Source organism: Lepisma saccharinum, chromosome 2 (genome assembly GCF_977018435.1).
Source record: "Lepisma saccharinum chromosome 2, izLepSacc3.1, whole genome shotgun sequence".
NCBI classification, from domain to species: Eukaryota; Metazoa; Arthropoda; class Insecta; order Zygentoma; family Lepismatidae; genus Lepisma; species Lepisma saccharinum.
The window spans coordinates 88,265,714-88,279,768 of NC_139230.1; the positions used below are offsets into that span (position 1 = coordinate 88,265,714).

Sequence of the window (14,055 nt, forward strand, 5' to 3'; positions counted from 1 at the left end):
AATTGAAATATGTCAATTATTAATATACAAAAAATAATCACACAGACACACACACATATACACACACAGTTTCTGGCTTGCCCCCCAAATATAATCCTGGGTACGGGCCTTAAAGGGAATTGAAAGGACCCCCAAAAAGCTTGATAATCCCATGGCTTTCCTGCACTGTGGGTTTTGCGTTTTACAGATCGGCATTGTCTTTCAGTATGTATGTGTAAATATTGCTATTTTTTATTCCATAGAACGCGAGGTCGATCATGCAACGTGATCCTTCATTAAATAGAGAGTTGTAACTAAAATGAATTTAGTGAATCGCAGAATATTTTTTTAAATATTAAAGACCATAAAACAATTCTCCATGATTCGATGACCATGTCTTTTCCTGCTCAGGCAATAGACCTAAAATTCACGACAGTTTCCAGAGTGGACCTAATGAAAAGTATGTCTACAATTGTGAAGAGGTGGAAGTGGACGCATTCAATATAAATTTATTGGTTTAGTATTTTATTATAACAGATTTAATAGCAATTCACTGCAACGTGAACATTATTTACAATTTCTTTACAATGAAACATAACATTACTCACAATCATATCCACGAATTTTTATTTTCTCACCTCTTGATGCAAATGGCATGTTAGTTATTATGTTGAATTTATTTCAATCAGTCTTTAGGATATATTGTGTGATATCTTGGTATCAAATAATTCTTCTTGCACAATTATTTTCTCAAGGCTTCCCTCCTCAACTGAATTGTGTTCCTGAAATAAAGAAAGGGCAATAAAAGTGAAGGCAGGACTTTGTCAGCACATAATACGTAATGCACACACACATACGTTAAACACAAAACCTTAATTCTTTTGAGATTTAACTGATCTAAAGTAATGAGTGAAATGGGTCTAAATGTTAAAGGAAGAAAAAAATCTCTTAAATCTGTACTGAAAGGGAATGTAAAGGCAATTCAAGAGAGAAGTTTCCACCAACATGACTAATCATTAATCGAATTGAGATTAGTTTGAAGGGGCTTTTTAAAGTAGCAAGAGATGAAGAAAAGGGTTTGAAGAAGATACATTTTATTTTCAACAAGATGTAGTACCTCCCAATGATGTGAGTACTCATCTACAGATAAAAATCTGTTGACCAGATATATTGGGTGAAGAGATGTAACTGCATACAGCCTATGTTCAGATCTAACACAACTGAACTTATTTTATGATGGTACATTAAATATGATGTTTGTGGCACAAAACCAGCAAAATTCACGAAAACAAAAGCATCCATGGAAAGAGAATGCGCCTAAATATCAATCGAAATCATTCCTGTCGTAATTTCATTGATCCATGTTATCATCGGTCTTTGGCTCACAATGACCATCCGTTCAAATACCTGCAATAAGTTTAGAAATCCTACACATCTTTTATAACTTGGATCATAAAACTTGGATATATCTTAATACAAATCATTCAAAGTGTGAATATACGTATTTTTCGTACACCTTATATAACATCTAAAGCTTGATAAGGTTCGAATATAAAAGGGAAATTTAATAACGACTCTCTAATTTAGCGGGCTTGCTAGAAAGACAAGTAGAATGCAAGACACAATTGAATTATGGCACTCTGAAAGATTTTTATTGATTGATTGATTTGTAGTTTTAAGTCCATTTTATGCACAGTAAGGCTAATCGGGACTGAACCTACAGTTTTAAAGTGGGAACCACTATGTACCTCCACCGGGTATCGAACCCGGGACCCCGGCACTCTGAAAGAGTAAAGTAATTTTCAGATATTGTAACACAACCAATGAATCGCCTTCTTTCCATCTCATTAAACTTTATGAAATATATATACAATTGATCGTCGCGTCTCAATTAGAGAATATGTGTAAGAAGGGCGCCAGCAGGAATTTTTCTCAGTTCGGGCAGAATCATAGAAACTTTATTATTAGAATTATTATTATTGATATTGTTGTTATAAATATTATTGCTATTATTACTGCTATTATTGTTATTATAATTATTATACTACTACTATATGCTACTACCCCTACTACTACTACTTCCACTTATTATGTTTTATAAAATTACATACATTTGTAATTTTCATATTCTGTATATCTATATACAATTTGCATAATTGTATACTTAACATATTAATTCATGTAGGAAAAAAAGCTGTTTTCTATAGTTAGATAATCAGTGTAAAATAGACAGCAAGCTTAAATGTAACCTTACTTCAAATAACAATAATGATAATAATAGATGCTGTAACTTACGGCCTGTAAGTCACAGTAAACAATGTTTTTTGTTATAAAATATCGCTTCAATTTCACTATTCGAATTACATTAACTTTTTCCAGAGATGTCAGGGGGGGCCTGACCCCCCTGAGGACACCCTTGTGTCTAACATATTTATTTTGTCCTAGGATATATTGTACAAAATGAGTACATGTTTAAGTTGGTGACTTGAATTAAAGAAATAATACAATATTTGGGATTCATAAAAGATTTGAGACAAACTGAAACGAATAGGTGATATTTCTGTGGCGATATGAAGTTACAAGACCATACCAGTTATTCTAATTTTCATTACACCTTCTTTAACTATGGAATACTCTTAAATATAAATTAATGTCAAAGTGAAAAGGTAAGGTATAGTAATATCTTTAAACTAAGCACAATATACATTGTTAACAGCACAAAAATACATTTATTATTTTCTTGATTTTAAAATGTGTATCATATGTATTTTGGTCAACGTTTACCCTCAATGGTGTTATAAATAACACAGACAAATTTTAATACCACTGAGAGTATAGTTGATCAAAATGTGGGGTGGACCTCGTGGAAACACTGCCTGTCTCTTCAAAACCAGTGTTTTTCAAGAGCAGTAAGTACTACATAAAAATAATAATTACCTTGGTCGTGAAGTTGCGTTTCTTGAACAGCCTGTCACAAATACACTTAAATATGTCAAGTGACAATATTGCATCTACGGCTATGAATATCACGACGATCGCCATCGCCAGAGCCTCGGCGGAACATCCATACGTGTTTGTCATTACTTTGTGTTGTTGCCCTGTAAAGGTACAGAATCAAATATTACAAATAATGTACAAATATAATTTTTAAAAGAATTTACACAATTTCAGTAATAATTGTTTCAAATGAAAAAGGATGCTGGTTGAATTGGTTGAATTATTGTTTTATGTCCACTTTATGCACAGATAGGCTACTGCAACTGCTGATGTCAATTGTTCTATAAGTTGAATGGAGAGCATCAGCTTTGAAATTACTATACAAATTCATGGGGAACTCATGCAAAAATATAAAACACTTGCACGTAACATGTGATTCTATATCTCAAAATTATTGAAAATTGAAAGCGCTACCTCTTTTCTTGCAGAAATATTACCACCAATAAGGAGGCTGTGAAATCTTTCATTGTTTCTAATTTTAAGGTATCTAAAAAGGATGTTCGTTTGCTCATATAGGCCGACACACATATCTCTGCCGCAATCGGCGCAGCACAACGGGAGAACCAGTGTTGCTAATCTGTTCGATTGAAAAATCGCTAGAGTGCGCCGAGGCACATCTGTTCGTAGAACAAGGGAATTAGAGAATTCAGATCTATCTAAACGTTGAAATTTAAAAGCCATGCATTATAACCAGGGCTGGTATTAATAGGTGCTAACAAGTGGCTGTATATGTACGTACGTACATACATACGGACTAATATATGCGAGAAGTTACCCAAAATGATGCAAAGAAGACTTCTTCATAGTGATTCATTATTTGTGTGATTTCAAATAAAGTAAACAATGTATTATTTTTCCATTGCATTAATTGACCTGGTGGCATTTTAACTGTTCACTCCCAATAAGCCCATCAACACTGGTACTTGAACTGCAACGACATGTGATACACGACTGACACTATCACTGGTTTGAGAACTAATAACCTGCCCTGCGAATGTGTTAAACCTCGACACTTGGACCACAAACACTCCTCCATAAGTAGTAGTATTTCCTCTCTGTGATGGGCGACAGTCGGCTGCCTTTGTTGTACATTTACAAACGATGCCGGCTTCCGCAACAATAACAAGAATAACAAGAAAAAAATAACAAGTCCATATATTGCCACCAGACGATAAGTCGCGCGGATTTTTCTCTTGTTATGAACTTGCCACCAAGCATGCCAATTTTAATATGCATCGCATGAAGCAGCAAAAATAACAGCTTCCTTCCTTCATACAATTCCTACAAGAACACGTGACGGAGCCGAGAGTTGAAATGCTCATGCATCTATGTAATTTATTTCTTTTGAGAAATTCTAAAGTGATGAAATATGAACAATAGTACTGGAGGTATTATGGAATTTAACGTTCACTAACCAAACACATGCACTTTCACATATAGGCCTCCCCGATGGCGCAGTTGTCGCCTTGTAATCAAGTGGTCCCGGGTTCGATTCCCGGTGGAGGCACAAAGTGGTTCTGATCCCATTTGAAACTGTAGGTCCAGTTCCGATTAGCCTTACTATGCATAAAGTGGACTTAAAACACCCAAGCAATCAATCAATCAATCAATCAATCACTTTCACATACACACACGCAATACACGCACACAACGTGAAACCGGTCAAGTACTTAAAATAATATTACGGTCCTTCCAATCCAGTAAAACTCACAGTCACTTCCGTGATATAAATAGTTTTTCATTAATACAGTTGGCCACAGTAGTTTCTAACTAGCCAATGAAAATGTACTGCATAAAAGAAGCAACCATTACGTCAAGCTATATTGCCACAATAACGTCCCTGTCGAACGGTGGTAGCTGTGAGCTGGAGTGCTATTCAATTGTATTCAATTATGTTTGCGCGAGTGTGTCCAGGAATGGAATGAAAATTAATTATTTCCGTAATCGATCTCCGACGGAGGCTCATTGCAGAGTGGTTCGGATCTCACATTCAACTGTACGTTCCGTCAAGATTAGCTAATCTGAGCATAAAATGAACTTTAAAGAACTTTGCTAAAGGACCTACAGCGCTTGAATACATAAGTAACCTAAAAAAAATATTTGAGATGAGATAAATTATGGAAAGTTAGATGCAATCTATAGAAGCATAATTGTCTTGGCAATGGCGATTCTAAAATAGGACAAGGGGACCACCCGGTCAAAAAGTTACGCAATTCCTGTTTTTACTTATTTTACAAATAAAGGTTTACTATCACTATTATCTCGGAAATTTTGTAATTACTATCTGATTAAAAATTATGAGTACTCGAGTTTGGACTCTAATTAAAAATTAACCAGTAGACCTACGTTAAGACGAGTTACATCAAAATTTAGCTTTTTCAATTCTGCGTTAAGCTATGGTACCATTTCTTTTTCAGGTATGCCTTCGATTTTCTTCAGTGGAATAAGAATCACGGAAATATAAGGAACCTCATCCCTGCCTGTATCCCTTGATTTCTAAGCGATTGCCTCTTTACCAGTACTAGAGTTGATGAGCTGTATCATTTCAGTAACCTTGGCTACTCCGCACAGAGGGGGAGGGAGAGAGAGAGAGAGAGAGAGAGAGAGAGAGAGAGAGAGAGAGAGAGAGAGAGATACATTTTTGCAGTTTCCACTTATTCGCCGCTTCGGTGGTCGGCAGCAAAAGGGCAATTAAAGGAGAATGACGGGGTGGCTAAGGACTTGTGTTGCTTGTTATTGCGCAGCCGGTCTTGGTCAAGGTTCCCCCGCAATAATACAGCTCATCAACTCTAAAGCCAGTCTCACACGGTGGTTAAGTAGGTGTCCGTGTCGCTCGCGCGAGTCCGAGTCATTTGCGCCGAGGCTTCTTATCGGTTCATTTCCGCCGCGATATATGTCAAGACTTTCCTTGGTGGGTTTTCCCACAATCCGGAGTGTCATTACCGCAGCGCGCATGTGTGTTTATGACGTTGCAAGCTCCAGCTGTGTTTATCTTCGATTGAAAAGGAAGGTGATTTGGTAAATGAATGTAAGATGAAAGTATATATGAGGGATATACATTGGGAAATTAGTATTAATGTAAAACTGAAACTTGAGAGAGACGACAAGATGGCTGAGAATATTGAAATGATAGAAACAACGCGTGGATTGCTTTCGAGCATTTGCATACCTACAATAATTCAAATAACGTTTGTATTGTTGTTGTGCAAGTGTATCGAAATATTGTGTTTATGTATACGTAGCTATTACTTATATAATGTTTGCAAAAAATTACACTGTATTTATAATGTTTTTGACGATTTTATGTAGTGTATAATAATTAGGTGTAATAGACTGGCACATTTATGTTGCTTCCAAAGTGTACATTTACGAAGTATTTGTAGAATGCTTTCAATATTTTAACAATACTGTATTTACAATGCCTTTATGACGATTAACGATAAATGATTAATAGTTAATAGGCTCATACTGATTTATATATTTTCTGTTGTGGAATAACATTGACACAAGTAATCCTCTGCAACGTCTTTTGAAATAAGTAAAGAAAAGTCATATTTGACTCTCTGTATAGGTTTAACATTTCAGTGTAAACACAGCTGTGCATCGTCATAAACACACCTTTGATTTTATGTTTTAAGTCCACTTTATGCACTACGCACCATGTGCCCTTAAACACACGTGCGCGCGGCGGTGATGACACACTGGATTGTGGGAAAACCTGCCGAGGAAGGTCTTGACATATGTAACGGCAGAAATGAACCGATATGAAGCCTCGGCGCAAACGGCACGACACCGTTAAGTAGATCCCCCCTTCCCTAACCACCTCCGACTCGAAACTACCACAAGTTTCTTCAGTTCGCGAAGGCAGAAAAAGGGGTCTCACATGATCCTTAAAATCACATCTTTAAAAATGTTGACTGCACAAACACGGTATAACACTTCTCAAGCTTAGATGCTAATAACTGCTGAAAATATGAGAAAATGATGTTTTCTCTTAAAAGAAGAAGCGAATAACATTGGCACTGTTGAAAAATGTAGCACATGTAACCCGTGGCAGTGAATGTGAATGTACAACATATGTTATTTCAAGTTGAAATACCATTTTACGGACACACTAGTGTCACGAGCCGATACTAGCATAAAGTTTCATTATCCGCATATTACGATAGAAGTTGTATATTCTAATGAAACTCTTGTCGTACGGTTTTGAAATATACCCCCCAATACGAACTAGTCAATTAAATTACATAAGCTTCACAACTTTCAAAGTGCAAAAATTGTGTTTTTTACATTAAGTTACCATATTATATTTCATTGACACTTCTTTGCTCCTAAAATACTTATTGTGAAATTTACTTTGAAGTCCACGAAGAACTACAATTAATAACTTATATATATATATATATATATATATATATATATATATATATATCATAACAACACTAGCAGATTAATTTACTGCGGTGCTACACACAGGACAGTCTATTTGTTACAGCAACAAACCAGAGAGTACATACATACGTATGTGGCTCTTCAGTGTGTACTGTTTACTTCAAAATAATTAGACATACGAACTATTTTATTTAAAACAATAATATAATTAGTAGACTCTTCACTCAACAAATCATTTATATACCTGTATTGCTCAATTTTTTGCTTCTTTAAGCTGCCTTGAATAAATAGTCGAATATCTATTTCCTTCCTTCTTCTTCTACTTCCTACTTCAGCTGGCCAGTAGGTCTATGGTATTAACGATGGATTTAGAAACGGTTTCTATTTTTGTCGGGAACTGAATAAGAGAAAGCTCTCACACGATCGTTAAGTAACGAAGCTAGAAGTAGCGTGGAATAATATGTCATTCCTCCTGCTGGGCGCTACGATGTCATTTTTGAAGTTAAACAAATTAAAATCATCACCTCGCTCCAGCCGATGGTGTCTATGACAAAGAATGAAGGATATAATTTCCTTCTTTGCAGTAATGTCATAAGAAAGTATGGACGTCCGGAAGGGGGAGGGGGGGATCACGGCCCGCCGCTGGAAAATGGATGTTACCATAAACTTATATTTTACACACATATATTTAATTTTAGTGACAGTAATTTTGTTTATTGTTGGAAGAGTGTTGCAGAAACCTGATAACTTCAATCTGAAGAAGTATTTTCTCAAGAGACAACACTATTATTAGGGGAAATATGCCTCGTTTGCCTGGAAAAAAATTAGCTTACTTGGCCCTCCCTTAAAAAAATCCTGCGAACGTCTATGTAACAAAGTTGATGAGAAGTAAATGATGAGGCATTATAATTATTATTATAGCTGCACGTTTCATATAATCTGAAACTCACGTCCACAAGTAAACGGCCTAACGTTGAAACTAAGATGTTAGGAAAGTCATTATCGTCATAAATGTATTTATGAAGCTTTCCCAAAGTTGGTACCCAATCATGTCATGCACTTTTGGGTAAACGTATCATATTGCCCAGGATGAATCATTGTTCTTTTCTCCTTTCTGAGTTAAAAGTTGGAGCTGAAGTTTTGCTTCATTTCTGTAATGGTCGACACTGTTGCTTCAGATGTAATACACGTATGAACGATGTCTCACCCCTCCCACCACCCCCGCTGCTTCCTCTGCTTGATAATATGTACAAATCAGTACACTACAATCCCGCTTCGCTCCAGGACTAGCATTTACCTCCTTTACGTTGGTTCTTTTAACAGATCAAGACATGTTGTATTTCCGAACTCATTTGGTGCACTTCATGCTTACGAAAATAAGAAATAAATTATCGAATTTATAAAACAACAAAAGTGTAGCATGAAAACAAGAACGAAACAAAGTAACGATTCCAAGGACAAGCCGAAAGATTCAGAAGCCAAATTTTACTCTCGGAACATTAACACCTGAATACTGCACCCTGTGTTGCGACTTCCACCCTTCAGCACACGGCAGAATCTGTGCTGTCGCTAAACAAGGACGTGGCAGGGACAGAAGAGAGAAAACAAAAGACCCGACAGCGTTGTCTTCTGCCTCCTTAGTATGGAAGTGTATAAACTAAAGAGAGAGCATTTGGGCTATTTGTTAACATTCAGGGAGAGGGAATTTTGTTGGAGAAAATTTTGCTGTTTCCTTGCGTTTAAATCATCAGAAACATTAACACAAAATTCTTAAAAAGTAATTTTTGACAAAAAAAAAACACGTTAGAATATTTTATAAATTATGGTGTGTTTGTTTACAATATGTAATGATACATATAATGCTCTATTATATCCGAGTATGGTTTAAATATGTTAGTAAGAATCGAATCAAAATAGGAGTTACAACTCCTGAATTTGTAAAAGCACCACAAAACAGTTTGAACATGAAAATATGAGCTGCGTGCTGAGGTTTAATCGGATTTGACAACACATTTTATGCCACGTCAGTGGTCTAGCTCTTTGATTGATCTACTAGCACTCTCACAACTAAACGTTTTCAGTTCGCTCGTAGTTTCTTTGCGAGTGACCCTTGCTCTTCATCTAATTATAAGTCATCATCGTCACGATTAGCAAAAAGTGGAAGAAAAGCGACGCAAAATAACAAAATATAAATAAGTAGCACACATTTTAAATGGAATCAAAGATGTACCTCGAAGGAAACGCATCGAGGTAGATCGTTATCGGCTCTCATGAAAGGTGACACTGGTGCCTGTGTTAAATGAAATAAATCAATTAATTTTATTCAAAATAAACTATGTGTAAAATTGAGAATGCTTAAAACATTGGCAAATATATTTCTTGAAACATTTGTGCATGATCTTTACAGTGCTTTGTTTGCAACTTATTTTCAGTAATTTTGAAAAATTTTAAGCATGTCAAAACAATCCATTGTCAAGAAAAATCAGATAGTTGCTGATTGGAAACACCAACTGCGCCCTCCACACCCCTGGCCCCCCAATATTGCCACACTTCTTCTAAGTTGCTCAGTCGTCACTTCGCGCGTTGTAAGTACGTATGAGGTTGATTTCGTCTTCGCTGGTGTATTATGTAAAGATTATTCGTTGCTTGTTGGCAACAATGTAGGTGGGTGCGGTGACGTTGTCTTTACTACTTTCATGGCGTTACCTTTAGTCTGTAAGCTGTTCATACGAATTGAATTGAAATGATGCTTTAAGTCTACTTTATTCACAGATAGGCTAACCGGGACTGGACCTACAGTTTAAAGTGCGATCCGAACCACTGTGCAATGTGCCTCCACCAACTATCGAACCCGGAACCCTTGATTATAAGGCGATGACGCTACCACTACGTCATCGGAGAGGCCCACTGTTTGTACGATATGTGCAGTACACGAACATCCACACAGTGCCTACATCTTATTACTAAAATATGGAAGAACCTGGCACATTTAGGTTTTTCGCAATCTATTCTATAAACTATTTTGTCTCAACTAGCATCCATACATAAGAGCGATATATAGAGAGGGTATTATACTTACAACATAACAACAAAACAATCGCATAACATTATAAAAATGTGTAAGTATGTAAAAGCTCTTACCTTCTAAGTCAACTTCTTTCGTCGAATACGCTACGGAGCCCGCTAATCACGTTCTTCCGTTTAGACACAACAAAACATAATGCGCATGAACAAGACAGCAGAAGGAATTCAACGCATCTATCGTCATGTTTTGGAATTCTGCGTTGCAACCTAATGGAAGAGTCGAACAATGCAAGCGATTGCTTGGCTCATAATATCACGTCCGTTCAATTATGGGCTCTTGTGACGTACCAAGCTCTTTATGACTCCTTACAGCAATTTAGATTTCTATCGTTTCGACCATTTTCGCTTTCATTCCTATGAGGACAGTCAAAAAGTTAGTCGCAGTAAGCAAAATGAAACTAACAACATACAGAACATTTGTGGCTAATAATTTGAATAAGTGCATGAAATGCAAGAACTATTTTTTATGCAATCACCAGGTTAATTTAAATAATTATTGTAGCATGGGGTGAGTTTTGCCGTGCCTTCTTCAAAAAAATAAACTTCACGTGCGAGAGCCAAAATGTTCCATGATGTGGTGCAGGCGTGCCCATCCCCCAAAGCTTATTACCTACACCCCCTTTTATGCTAAATTCTTTGCGCAAATTAATTTGGCAGACAAAAATTCATGGAAAATTAACAGTTACATATATTACAATTATATATTAAGTAAAATATGTAATTTAATATATTAATAATTTCATATGTTGAAGACCTTTTAACCCTTTCACACACGATTTATTAAAATTTGTTTTTTTTTCTATCCATTATCAGTGTTATTTAGGTACAAATAAAGGAATTATTTTCAAATTTCATTTCATTTCATTATATGTACCTAGGTTTATGAAATTTGAAAGGGTCTCATATGAGGCTTAAATGATAGAGAGGTGTCAAGAAATTTCTATGGTATATTCACAATGAATGTGAATATATCAATGGTTTTTAGTACAATATACACAATTATTATGGGTTCGATCCCGGGTTCAGTCTCCGGGAATTTTCGGCCTGTGTTTAGGGCCGGTGGCAACCCACCATCGTGAGGAAATTGGGGAGCTTCGAATGAGTAAGCGTAATCCGGTCGCGAAGACCTACTACAACGGCTGGGGATACGTCGGGCTGACCCCCGACTATTCCAATCCTGGTTGAAGATCTCCACGCTTAGAGGTGACGAAGGAAAGCTTGGGAGGTAGACGAGCAGCCGGTAGGTAAGCCAAGGCCCTTCATAGGCTGTTACGCATAGGATTATTATGATACACAATTATTAGAATTACATTATCTAGTTATTCACTTTCACTTTTTGTGCCATAGAATATTTACATATTTATACTTAATACATTTTTACTCGGGTGTAAAGGTAAGGTGAAGTTATCCGTGCACTTTGCACCATGCCATGAGGAATATATAGGGGATGTGGGCATTGCCGGATCTATAAATTTTGGGCTCCCCCGCAAAATATTACCAAAGGTCCTCTCAACCTACGCACCTTTCCACACACACACACAACCACGCACGCGCGCACCCCCGTATATACAGGATATATTTTAAGCGGTTATAGCGCTGAAACTAAGCGCTTTCGAGGTAAAGTATATTAGGAAAATTACTTGTTTTTATGATATCAACCAGCACCCAAGCGCTGTTGAAATATTTTTTAACGCCGTGAGAACAAAGAAAGTGCTCGTTTATTTTTTAGTTTTGCAAACGATCGCTCTTTTTGAAATTCTATAAATAAAACACGGGTTGTCTGATCGTGATGAAATTTCAGTATGGTGTAGGCAGAAAGGTTTTAAATACAAATCTTAATTTTCAGATTTCAAAAATTTGTCAAAAAACGTTATCATCAATTTTGTGAAACAACTTTTCGTAAGTATTGGGTAGTTCTACAAATACAATATTGGTTTTGTTTTGAATCTCTTTGCATCTGCTTTTCGTAAGTATTGGGTAGTTCTACAAATACAATATTGGTTTTGTTTTGAATCTCTTTGCATCTGCTTTTAATATCCATAATCATTGTTATTACACATTGAGAAACCGATTTTATACAGATTTTTATTCAGCGGAGTAAAGATGTACGCGGAACTTGGCAACACAGTAAGCACGGATTCACAGTGCCAGCCCGGTAATTTCCACGGTTTAACGGAGTGCATTGGGTGAACGACTCACGTTGTCGCCTCTGAATTTCTTCATTCCAGTCCCAGCCTGGTCATGATTTTTCCTTCTATTAGGAATGTGACGAAGCCGATTGCCGATGCATGAATATCGGCCGAAATTGACCTATCGGATTCGGTATCGGCATCGGCATCGGTAAAAGTCTGGTATTTAAACCGGCAACTGTATTTTCTTCTGTATGAACGTTTTGCCTTACCCATAAAAGCGGCGCCATTATGTCGGCGACCGAGTGTGCAACTTTGTCACAAGGAAGTCGAAGCATCGGCATTTTTTGCGTGAGGAATAACGAAAAAAAACTTCCTCAAGAATTCTTTCCACGTAAGAAACTTGCCACGAACAAATGCTAGCGACTCCTGGCCACTGCCTGTATATCAGCAGGCAAATTAGGCGCACGCATTTTTCAATTTTCGCAGGAAAACATCGTTAAAAATGGCTTTCCGTGTTGTGGAAAGTTTACTATCAGGTGCTTTTACGTTCTTTTTTTATAATCTCGTGCGTGTATGTTACGTTAAGCAACCATTTTGGATTTCTTTACCATTGATTGATTTATTGATTGATTTGGTTTATTTCGCTTCGCTTTTCTGTCACTTTGATGAAGCTTTTAAACAGTCCGCAAATTCGTGGATTAATTCATTGATTTTATATAACGTCGGTTTCCTGCCACTTCTAGATAATCGAGAAGATGAGGATGAGTGATGATATGATGAATGTGTCAAAAGGACACTCACAATGCACACCCACACTCAGGCCGCCATACGAACCCGAAACCCCTTGCGTCGTAGTGCGCTGTGCTAACCACTATCCCACGGATGTCTGCACTTTAGCATTAATCATTTTAAAAAGGAAATGATGTAAAAGTGAAATGGCTCTTTCGTGATTTTCAACCTTCTATCGGGACCTTTTGCGCCACCCAACAAATCGGCGCCATTCTGGCAGTGGCAGTAGTTCGCACCTTCAATACCACAGGAGCCCCATCTTCTGTATTTGTTGAGCGAGCAGAAGTGCCGACATGGGGGGATTGGAAAGAATTCGAGCCACACCCGATTCCACTTGCAGAACCTGTCCTATGTAACGCTATTCCTTGCTTGCAAAAATCTGAATCAGGTTGTGTGCGAGTAGTTAGTAGTGTCTTTCCTTTTTTGGTAAGTATTACGACACAAGTCATGTGACCGTGGGATGGAAAGCCTCTCGCGTTGTGTGCAGGGCTTTCTCTCTTCCTCGGTGTGCCTCCAAGGAGTGAAGAATAGATTTTATTTGTTTACTAACACTCCACGTTGTGTGAACGTCAAGAATCAACTAACATTAGTAACACACACCAAACAATTTAAATCGAAAAAAAGGAAAAAGAAAATAAAAGAGAAAAGGAAAGTGCGAGAAACAAACTGGCTAAAAGTCACC

At 37.0% G+C, this 14,055-nt stretch overlaps 1 long non-coding RNA gene across 1 annotated transcript; it reads right to left on the reverse strand.

Moving 5' to 3' along the window:
- Positions 1 to 502: 502 nt before the first annotated feature.
- Positions 503 to 10,637, reverse strand: LOC145984462 (uncharacterized). The gene is made up of 3 exons (XR_014441321.1): positions 10,510 to 10,637; positions 2,917 to 3,077; positions 503 to 761 (listed from the first exon to the last, which is right to left on the reverse strand). It is a non-coding gene; the product is annotated as an uncharacterized LOC145984462 (long non-coding RNA).
- Positions 10,638 to 14,055: the final 3,418 nt, after the last annotated feature.